Source organism: Echinops telfairi, unplaced genomic scaffold (genome assembly GCF_000313985.2).
Source record: "Echinops telfairi isolate 266 unplaced genomic scaffold, ASM31398v2 ScPeMD7_31;HRSCAF=116, whole genome shotgun sequence".
NCBI classification, from domain to species: Eukaryota; Metazoa; Chordata; class Mammalia; order Afrosoricida; family Tenrecidae; genus Echinops; species Echinops telfairi.
Genome location: NW_022103928.1, coordinates 3,204,761 through 3,216,674, shown reverse-complemented (window position 1 = coordinate 3,216,674; position 11,914 = coordinate 3,204,761). Strand labels below are relative to the sequence as shown.

The 11,914-nt window shown below is 39.7% G+C and overlaps 1 pseudogene; it reads right to left on the bottom strand.

Moving 5' to 3' along the window:
* Positions 1 to 9,267: 9,267 nt before the first annotated feature.
* On the bottom strand, positions 9,268 to 9,321 carry LOC115869572 (annotated as a pseudogene).
* Between the last annotated feature and the right edge of the window lie 2,593 nt (positions 9,322 to 11,914).

Below are 11,914 nucleotides of genomic sequence, written 5' to 3'. Positions count from 1 at the left end.
TTCAGCGGTTGCTGAGCTAAAGGGCAGAAATGTTAGCTTTCCTTAAACAGTGGTTCTCAGTCCTGTACTCCTGACTTGTGGTATATCCAATTGCTTATTAAATAAGTCCCAAATAAGACTAATATCAAGAGTGCAAACACGATACCTTGCAAATGACACACTTAAAACCGTACATGGTGATCAACTAGCCCTATAGTAATGCTGTTCTTGTTCACTACTTGCAATCCAGAAAACACTTTTGGGTGGGGAATAGCAGGTTATATAGCAGTTAGAATGTCAGAAATTATGCAGCGATCTGACTGTGCCCATGAGTCTGAGGTCATCTGGCACAGGTGGAAATATGATTGTGAACTCCTGTTCTAACAACTACAGGTAAGCAGTTTACATCTTCGTGAGATAGTCAATCTGGATTTATCCCAAAGAAAACCATACTAAAAAACTTCCAATGCAAGTAGTTTACTTGTGAGTTGAAGGAAAAATGCCATTGGAGCAGAGATATAGGGAAAGAAGGCAGCCAGTAAAGGCTGAGACATAAAGCCACCCATCATCATAAATGGGGGTTATTCCTGCTGAATGCATGGAAGTTTAGAGTATGTACATATCACCAGATTACTCTAACCCTGGGTGAAGGAGCCAGGCTATTAATACATCTACTTTAATTAATCTTGGTTCGGAGACTGCTTCGAGGAAACTTCAATTACCCAGCATGTCTAACCTCCCCATGGGACTGAAAAATGACTCCAAAGGCCAATTAATGTTCTCAAGTAAAGAAATAGAATATAGAGAAATCCGAAGTTGAAGCAGGCAAGAGAATTTGAGTAGGACACACATCGTTATGTGCCATACAGGCACATAAAATGGGGATAGTTGTAAGCAATTTTCAATAGCATCAGGCCTCATGTGGCTGAAATTAATGGATATTGGAAGCTTGCAGCGAGGATGTCACACTGTAACCCAGTCCATCATGATACTTCTCAAGCCTTTCCAGTGGTTTACCCCGCTTAGCCCCTGAACTAAAGACTTTCAGATACCTGTCTTACTTCCCTTACTTCTGGTGAACAAGGGCACACCCTATGTCCACGTGAATATAACTCAGTTTCCTATGCTGGAATTCTTTGAAAGAAAATAATTCTCAAAAATCATCCTAGATGACATTTAACATGTAACTGAAAATCATTAACCATCACAGCCTTCCAATGGTACATGTACAGAAACTGTAGTCAAGATAAAGAAGAGTGAATAAATCAGTATGTGTGCTCGTGCACACAGAAGGGCTTCAAAAGGTTAATGGGAAAAATACCATTATATTTCCGTTTCACTTCACCACAAATCTTTTGCAGCCCTCTCTTCTATAAACAAATACAGGGATCCCCACTGGCACTACAGTATTTAGCTGCCAACTTAAAAGAGTGGCGTGTTGAACCAGCTACTAAAATACCAGCTGACTTGCTCCCATGAAGATTTCAGCCTCAGAAATTCTGTTGGGGAGTTGTACTCTGTCACGTGAGGCTGCTAGGAGTCTGAAGTGATACAATAGCATCTCTCTGCCAACAAAACGTGCAAACACACACATATGCACGCATGCACACACAGGCTTCCCGCCTGCATGGAAAATACGGAATGCAAAAAAATCCAATTTTTCCAGGAGCTTTTTGAAGTACACAAAAGTATATATGTGTGTACTTATACACATAAACATGCACACATAAAAAGGCACATTTATAGATAGATATAGATATACTTACATACATGTTTTTGTATATTCACAAAAACCAAGATTTTTATTATGAAGTTAAATACAATAACTGTCAATCATAAAAGACATGGCAAATGTGAAACGTGTAAATACAATGCTTCCAAGATTTTCAAAAAGCATTTGAAGTCTGAGGCCAGTGGGTGAAAAATATGACCAGAGGGAAATTTGAAGGGTTAAAGGGGATTCAAACTGAAATCTCTTCCCTAGAAGAGATTATAACTATCTCCATTTGTACACAAAATCTAATCTGAAGAGAATTTGGTTATTACACAGTAGACTAGCAAGAATTATTAGCTAACTTTTTTTGTCAGAAACACAAAATTCAAACAAAAGATCCTGCACAACATCATTTTCACCACCCCCGCCACCATCACCAGTAGCATCATCATTTTAAAAGACGGAAATGAACATAGAAAGCTGAGTGATGCAAACGAAGAAGGCTTGGTGCTGTCATTCCGACTGAGGGCAGCTTCGTGTGTTACAGATGAGAACCGCCTCATGGAGGCTTCTTGGCCGAATCTTTGCAGAAACCCAGTTTCACATCGCGCTCAGCAGGTTCAAACCGTCACCATTCATGTTTGCAGTGGAGCACAAGCCTTTTGAACTACCTAAACCCTGTGGGACTATTTATAAATGAGTGGATAGGACTAAAGATCATCCAAACACTTTGTCCATAGTAGGCCTTCAAGCAATATTGCTAGATGACTTTTAAGATGATGCCTAACTAATAGTAACATTAAAAAAAATAGAAAACTAAAAATAACAAATGCCGGAGAGAGTACAGAGAGATTGGAACCCATACACACTACTAGTGAGACGATGACAGACAACCATTACTGTGGGAATTGTTATGGGTTTCCACAGACGAATGGGAGTGGAAAACCGTCTGACTCGGGTATCCCTGTACTTCACATATCCCCTAAAGCAATAAGGAACAGAGCACGAACACACACACACAAACACGCCCACACATGCACACACAGAAACAACCTACATGCCCATGTGTGGAAGCATAGATAAACTTGTATACATATATACGGTGGAGTCATTTAAAGAATAATAAGGAATCTGTCAAACACCTCATGAAATTTATAGAATTGGAAGGCATTACACTGAATGAGGTTACTCAATCACAAAAGGATGAACCACTGTCAAAACTTAATAATTAAATATAATATAATAATAAGGGGGAGAGTTGGGGAGGGAGAGAATAAAGGGGAGTTGATATATAAAGGTTCAAGAAAAAAGAAAATGTTTTGAAACTAATGGTGGCAGCAATTATACAATTATGCATGATCTAATTGAATTATGGATTGTTATAATATCTGTAAAAGCACCCAATAAAATGAAAAAGAAAAACAAGAAAAGGGTTTCATACTAAAAGAAGCATATTATTACAGCCATCAGTGTTGTGAAGGGGAGGGCTAGTAATGCGTGAGCAGGCAGACCGGGCAGGGTTCACTTGGGTGAAGGGTAAGATTATATCCAACAAGAGCGAAGTGGGAAAAAATTAATAGTGATGGAAACGGGAAAAGCCATAGGGAGGTTATGATATGTTGTTGAATTACAAATGGCTATCTGATTGGTAAATCCTCACCTAATTCAAAATGAAACTTTTTTTAAGGCTGGCATTAAAGGAAAAATGATGTGAGATTATAAATCTACTTTGCTATTTATATTGAAGATAATGTGATAATTTAAATTTATTAACTATGTTATTTACTAGATATTCTATTAATTCTGTTTAACTTCTAGTTCACATCATCTTGAGCAAGAATTCTAGATTCCACCAGAATACTGGAATTTTAGTTTAACTAAATAGTGGATATATTTTTCATAAAAATATATGTCTCATATGTGTGTCTACTTTCAAATAAAGTTTGCATGTCTAAAAAATAATGCATAAATCAACATATGAGATTAAATCTTAACATTGTATATAGTGTAGCATTTATACTAAAAGAAAATAATACAGAAAGGGATCTAACTACCTCTTGAAAATTATTAAAGAAAATTTTCTAGAAAGGCAGAAGGGAGGTAACAACTTTAAAAATGGTCTCATCATAACACTGCATTCCCAAGACAACATGCATATCACTTACATTAAAAATGTCTAAGTGTGTTCTAAATTTTGAAGTCTTTTTGGAAATTAATTAATTTAACAAACATTGACTTGCATTAAGGACTGAGATTACAATTCTTCCAAAATTGTCTGCTGTGAAAGGTATACAGCAAGCATAGAAGGTTCAACAGAAGCCTAAATGGGAGCCATTTTCAACAGGAAAGCTGCCTGCGGAAATGAAGGGTGATGGACAGAAGAAGATAATATTACCAGGTTTGTGTTATCTTTTCTGAGGAGTAGGAAGGAAGAAAGTTTCCAAGTGCAAATTGGGGCCTGGAATATCCCTAATCAAAAAACAAACAAAAAAAAAAAAGTTGCCACCTTGTAGATTCCAAGAAGCACTGTGTTCCAGTGTGTTTTCAACAGCTGGCTTTGGGGCAGGACTTTCTTTCAAGACACTTCTGGTTGGCTTCAAACGTCCAACCTTTTGATTTGCAGCCAAATACTTCAAACATTTGCACCACTTGGGGTCTTCCTGGTATCTAGCTTTGTGAGTTGGCAAAGATGCAGGTAAACAACTCCAGGTGAATTAGGTCCCTTATCCTTCATCAGCCTGACCTCAAAAGGCTGTCGCAGGACCTCAGCACACCTCCCTGGATCTTCGCCACTACCTCAACAAAGGAGTTGTCAGAATCAGGCACAAGCCTGTGTCCTCCTTCTAGTAAAACATTTTATCTGCAGCTCCTGACAGATAGAATAGAATGTGCAAATGCCATGCGTCTCGGATGCTCACGGCTTATGCCATGAACAGAATGAAAACCAATAAAATGGAATTTAGACGAACAACTTAGTGTGCTATTGAGTGAGATGGAAGAAAGATAATGAAGCCTGACTTTCCAGGCCTGGCTAGAATTTCAGCCTTAGGAAAAGTCCTTTGAAAATTCTCTCCAATTTGAAGGAAAAAGTTGGCATGACTGCATCGGTAGCGAAGATTCAAACTAAACATACCATAGGCTGCATCTGGCTTGACAGGATGAACATGCACTTTGCAACACCCAAATGTCATTGCCACCTACCAACTCATAGAGATTAGATGTTAGGCAATACTCAGAAAATTAGGCAAACTGACTTAAGAGAAAATAAATGCAAAATATATATTCTAATGCCCGTGTGTATGTGTGTGCACATGCATACATGCACACACTTTTAAAATTTTGGAGAAGCAATCTTACTATTTTTAAAGTCATGTCGCTTATTTTTAGTCAATGCTGAAGGAAGGCATGGATTTATAAATAAAGAAGCTAATTAATACAATCATGACCTAAATACTCAGAATTGCCAAGTATTGTCACAGAGTGGAGGCACAGTAAAACGCGTCCCATTTCTGAAATTAAAAAGCTAAATAAATACAAAGAAATTTACTGCAGTGAGACAAATACAAATCAAAATGTCAGCCACTACAGAAAGCCACTACTCTCCACAGAACTGTCATAAATCAGAGGAAAAAGTAAGTACCCTTTAGAATGTTTCCTAGTAAGAATCATTTGCCTTCAGGGTTAGAGCTCAAGGTATTCACAATGCACTGCTTGTGGTGATCTTTAAATAGTCCCCACATTTAGCACATATTGACAACTGTACTATTTTTAATGTCAGCTGAGCTTAAAAATGCTAAATCTTGGACTCAAACACAAAAATGTTCTAAATAACTGTTCCTGGTCGTTCTTAAAAAAAGAAACCACTTGTGGCTTTTATTATAAACTTGGCAAAATGGTTAGCAAGATTGTGCACCGTACAGTACTGACACAAATGTACACGTCTAAGCCTACACATGCAGCTTTGAATGTGGCCCTTGCAAGTCCCAAGAGTTAAGCTTTTAGGTGTGATGGAAAATGAAGTTCCTAGAATGATCTAGCTTAATTTCCAGATATGAAATAAACATTTCATTTTTCTAAAGAGATATGCCCTAAAGCAATTTTATCTACAAGCATTGCTTAACACCTCCTATCCGCAATAAACTAGCCCTGGATTTGATACGTTAGAAATCAATTCTAATCACTATGAATATAGACTATTTCCAACCCCCATCAAGCAGACGCAGCACTATTTGAACAGTCGACTCCCTCTATTGTAGTTATTTCAACTACTGAGGCTCTCTCCAAATACACAACAATCTGCAGAAAACATAGTGATTCTTAGTGTTTTAGATCAAGGAGCCTTCTGCGATTTAGTCATAACTATGGACTAAATGCACATAGGCAAACACTAGCAAACTTTTGTGTACACAGTGAGCATAGTTACACTGAAAAATAACTTTTGTAGGCAGAAAAATAAATTTATCACGTAGGATATATGTGTGCTTGTATATGTAAAGGTTATATGTGTGCTTGTATATATAAATGTATATGCTGTGTATATGGAGCAAAATAAGTGATTCAGCCATAAACCATAGCGTTCCATACCAGAGGAAGCTGGAGCTTGGTTTCACAGCCACCATCCATCTGTCGGTGAGTCTGTCTGTGTGTTGCTGTCATGTTCAACAAACTTCAGCAGAACATTTACACCGAGCAAGACTTGGAAGAAACGCTCAACCATCTACTGCTACAAATGGTCGCCAATGGCCGCCACATGTGTCACAATGGTCAGAACCTGTATGAGGGGGAGACACCTATCCACAACAACAAGAACAGGCATATGGATACGTATAAATAAAATTTAAAACAAGTGGGATTTTCCCCCCAAATTGCTGGCACTTTTAGGTAGAGATAGGATTACTAATCGTAAGGGCAGTGTTTCAAACCCCCAGGTTGCTCCTTGGAGAACGTTGAGGCTATTTGCTCCTGTAAACATTCACAATGCCTGGGGAACCCTACATAGTGTAGGCATGAGTTGGCAACAACTTGATGACAGTGGGTTTGGTAGGGTTCTTAATACTTAAATGTGTCTGTGTGGGTGCATATGCCTACACTCCCTACCACTGAGTCACTTCTGACTTATAGCAACCTTATGGGGCAGGGTAGACCTGTTCCTGTGAGTTTCTGAGACTCACTATTAAGGGACTAGAAAGCCTTGTCTTTCTCTCCCAAGAAACAGCTGGTGGTTTCAAACTACTGACAATGTAGTTAGCAGCAAACCAGGATTCCTGGTATATTTGCATATAAATAAAAACATAATACATGCATATATTCATGTGTATATGCACACACCTACTTATAGCTGTGTGCATTTCAGGGATTACTTTCTTGCATTGTTAATCAAGGAGAAATTAATGAAAATTAAATACATTTAAATTGTGCGGCTGTTGAAAAGATAAATGCTCCTGAATTGTTAAATTTTATATAAGTATTTGACAAAATTTGGAACTATGAAGTTTGTTTGGTATGTTAATGGCTGTCATCCTTAACAATCTGTTAATTTTTGCTTTTGATATTTTAGCAACAAAAGTCTGCATGTAGTGGAAAATAGAATCTAAGTTCTCATTGCTAATGCCCTGCAATAGTGGAGTCAGCAATACAAATATATTGCCAGGACATTATAAAATGCCTACTGTTGATTTCTGTCTATTTTGCTTTGTCCTCATTTCAGAGAGGTCTTCTCTGGCAAGACCCACATCACTGATGCCCTATCAGAAAATAAAAAATCATAAAACCCTTTTCAATTGGTTCCCCTAGTCACATCCATGTGCAAGTTAAAGGGAAAATACACAGCTACGAAATCATGCCAAGCCACAACCTGATTCAAATAAGTAGATGTGTTCCAGTCACACATCCATGTCGCCCTAAATATACCCACTGTGCCAGCCCCTGACATCAACGACCCAACAAACTCAGTCAACCAGACACAATCAATGACCTTGGACACCAGTAAGATCAACAGGAGTTCAAGCATTAGAACAACTGCAAGGAAAGGAACAATGAGTCCAAGTGACAGCAGAGACTAGCAGATGAACCACACAAGCCGGTAGCATGCTCAGAGAGGCCTTTTAGGGACAGCATCAAATAACAACCAGACTGAGCAGTCAGAAAAGTAACCACAGAGAAAGTACAGCCAATGGCAGTTCCTATGCAAAAATCCCTGGGAGATTGAACCAGTGTAAACAATCACCACACCTACCAAATGCATTAGCATGTGTCAAAGTACAATCATACCCACCTTCACAAGCCTCCTCATACTCAACCACTTCCTCTCTGAAGCACAGGAGGCACACCGGAACACAAACAGCTCAACCAATACTCCCTTTGGTATCAGAGGCCATGGCTGGATAGCACAAGCCTGGTCACATTCACCACCTTCTTCCTGAGCTTAGGTGGCTCAAGATTTCAAGCACAAATATGGCAGATTCATGTCCCTCTCTGAGATACACCAGCCTAGACTTACATGTTAAAATTAAAACAGTGAAGTTAAAGATACTAAAAAGTGCCTGAATCAAAACTAGGATACTGAGTCCTTAGCATTAACTAGTCCATCAAACATATTTAACGGTGTACAAAAAAATAGAGGTTAAAAAAAGCCAGAAGATATATTAGATAATGGGCACATCTAAAATTAAACATTTTTTCTCACCAAAAGACTTTATAAAGAGAAAAAGGAAAGAACCTAAAAAGGGGAAAATATTCCTTTGCACTGATAAATTGGACTAGTGTCAAATCTCTAAAGTATAAAGAAAATGTCAACAACTCAATGTAAATAGAGAATTCAATAAAATATGGGCAAAGATATTAACAGGAACTTCACGAAGAGAAATTTAGGCAGCCACCAAAGTCATGAAATAGTCCTAGATCTAACAGACATGCAAATCAAAAATACAGTAAGCCATCATCACACCCCTACAAAATTTCCTTTTTTAAAAATCATTTTATCAGGGGCTCTTACAGCTCATAACATTCCATGCATCAATTGCATCAAGCATATTCGTACATATGTTGCCATCATCATTTCTGAAACTTTTTTTGCCGAGTCACAGGCACATTTATTATCTTCTGGGAACAGCATGGTCTTTCCCTCCCCAAAGTGGCCTGGGTCCACAGGGGAGGGCCAAGCCCCTCAGGTGGCAGCAACACAGCAGCAGGGCCTTCAGCTTGCCCAACAGGCTGGCAATCTCAGGGTCCTGAGCTTCCTAGGATTTGACCCAGCGGGCAAACAAAGGCTTTGATGACCTCCTGCTGGATCTGCATGCCACAGGCAGAACAAACGGCAGCATCGTGCCCATGTCATTGCACGCATTGCCCCGTGCTTCGTCCGTGCGCATGGTGTTCTCTGGGGCCCAGAGTGCCTGGATGACTTCAGCCAGGACCACCTGGGCCAGTTCAGTGCTCAATGCTGCAGGCTGGGCCGAAGTGGCCGCCATACAGGGCTAGAGAAAGTGCACATAAGTGAAGCCATGGGGGGAAAACCACCTCCCTAGGGTGGCTCCTGTTTTACTGGTGTGGGAGGAGGTGTGGGGGGAGTGGGTGTGGGATAAAAACAGAAAGCCTGCTAGACAAATTTTAAAAGAACTGTAACACTTGCAAAACATTTTTACTTGAGCCCTTGGTATAAGCTCCTCTTTTTTTCCCCTCCTCCCCCACCTTCCCAACCTCGTGAATCTTTTATCAATTATATATTGTAATTATTAGTTCATATCTTACACTGTCCATTGTCTCCCTTCTCCCACATTTCTATTATTTGTCCCCTTCGGGTGGTGGGCTATATATCCAATCTTGTGATGAGTTCCCCATTTCTCAACCTTTCCCCTCCCTGCCCATCCCCTTACCCTCATGGTATCACTACTCCCATTACGATTCCTGAGGGGTTTATCTCTCCTAAATTCCATGTGTCCAGAGCTCTTATCTGTACCAATGTGTGTTCTCCAGTCTAGCCTGATTTGTAAGGTAGAACTGGGTCATGGTACTGGGTGGGGGGAAGTATTCAGGAACTAAAGAAATGATGTGTTATTCGTCAGTGCTCTACTTCACGATGGTTGAATCATCCCTTCCTTAAACAACTTCTGTGGGGGATATCCAATTGTCTACAGATGGGTTTTGGGTCTCCACTCCAACCCCCCACTTTTGCATAGATATGGTTGTTTGTTTTGGATCTTTTGATAACTGATGCCTGATTCTGTTGACACCTCATGATCACAAAGGCTGGTGTGCTTCTTCCATGTGGGCATATTTGCTTCCTGCTAGATGGCTACTTGTTTGACTTTAAGCCTTTAAGACCCTAGACACTATATCTTTTGATAGCCAGGCACTATCTACTTTCTTCACCACATTTGCTTATGCACACCTTTGTCTTCAGTGATCATGATGGGAAGGTGAGTATCAAAGCGTGCCAGGTTATCAGAGCAAAGTGTCCATGTGTTAAGGGAGGCCTTGAGTGGAGGTCCAAAGTCCGCCTGCTATCTTACTACTTATAAATATATGTCCATTGGCCACTGGCCCTTTCATTATAAATTATTATACTTAATGTCCATGCCGATAGCTATACCTTTATAAATAGTTTTTGCCTCCTATTGCTTTCCTCTATTTCCTTTCCCCTCCTCCTGTCCCACTACCATGCTTCACCCTCCATTCAGCTCTTAGGATTTCCTCGGATACGCTCTTGATCAAGCCTCAGCCAGCATTATATACCATCCTCACCATCAATTTTAGATCTCTTGTTTCTCCCTTATCTCTGAATTTGTTGGCATCCCCACCCCCCCGGCCCCTCTCACCCATGCCCCTCCGGAGCCACTGGTCTCGTAGTTTTCTTCTCAGTATTGTTCGTCCTGCCTATCTTATATAGATAGACATAAGGCAAACGAAAAAGGAAAACAAAATCAAACCAAAAGACATAATCAAACAAAACAGAATGAGAGAGAAAAAACTAACTAAAAAACCAATTGTTCCAGGTCTGTCTGCTGACCCTTATGTATGTTTTCCGATCAAGTCTTATGAGGTGCCAAGCCCTGTTCCCCAAGTCAGAAGTCTATATTCAGGTTTCCTTGGGACTTGGTTACTTTGCTCCCCTTGTTGCCCAGGTGCACTCTCTTTGCGTTAAACCCCACTAGGCACACTTTCCGCACAATGTCTCCAGTACTGTCCCCCATAGCTCTATGGGTCAGTGTGGGAACATACTGTCTCCTGCTGGGGCCATCCTTAAAGTCCCCTCTATGCACTGGCTGCTCCAAGCAGGGATGCCATGCCTGGGGCTTTTCAATGATCAAAATAAAAGTGCTGGCAAGATTGTAAGGCAAGGTCTGGCAAAATTGTGCATTGCTGTTGGGATTGTAAAATGGCACAATCACTTTGTGAAACAGTATAGCAATTCCTCAAATATATAAAAATATAAATAGCTATTGGTCCAGTAATCCTACTGTGAGGCCTATATCCTAGAGATAAAAAAAATCAATGACATGGATAAACGTACGCACATCATTGTTTATTGCAATATATAGGAAATATATAGGAAAAAAATGAAAATAACCTACATGCCCATCAACAGATGAATGGATAAACAGGTTGGGGTATATGCATACAATAGATACTACACAATTTTTAAAAATAATGAGGAATCAACAAAACACTTTACAACCTGGATGGATCTCTGGAACATTACTCGATTGAAATAAACCAATCACAATGACATAAATGTATGGTCCCACTATTATTTTAAGAAGTCAACAATGGCTACGACACAGAGGATAAACATCTTTGGTGGTTACCAGGGATAAGAGGGACAAGCAGGGGAATCACTCTCTGGAGAGCAGGCACTTGTCATTTCCAGTGATGGAAAAGGCACTCCCAAATATGGTTGAATTTAGTACAACTTGACCATGGTCAATAAAGAGATAAGAACTACAGGAGAACATTTTTAAAGTACTATATTTTGTAATAACAGGAAAAACAACCAAAAATACATGTACGTGGTTACAAAAGTAGTTAAGAGTGCATGTATGTGTCCAGGAAGTCATATGTGAGTATATGGGCATTCAGGAATCAGTATAAGTTGTAAGCACATGTTTGTATGTGCCACACATACATTCGCATACATAACAAAGCACACAGTAAACATTATCATGCAGGCTTTCAAGAAATATCCAAATAATTCTCAGGATTGCTTTACTGCGTCAAGGGGCA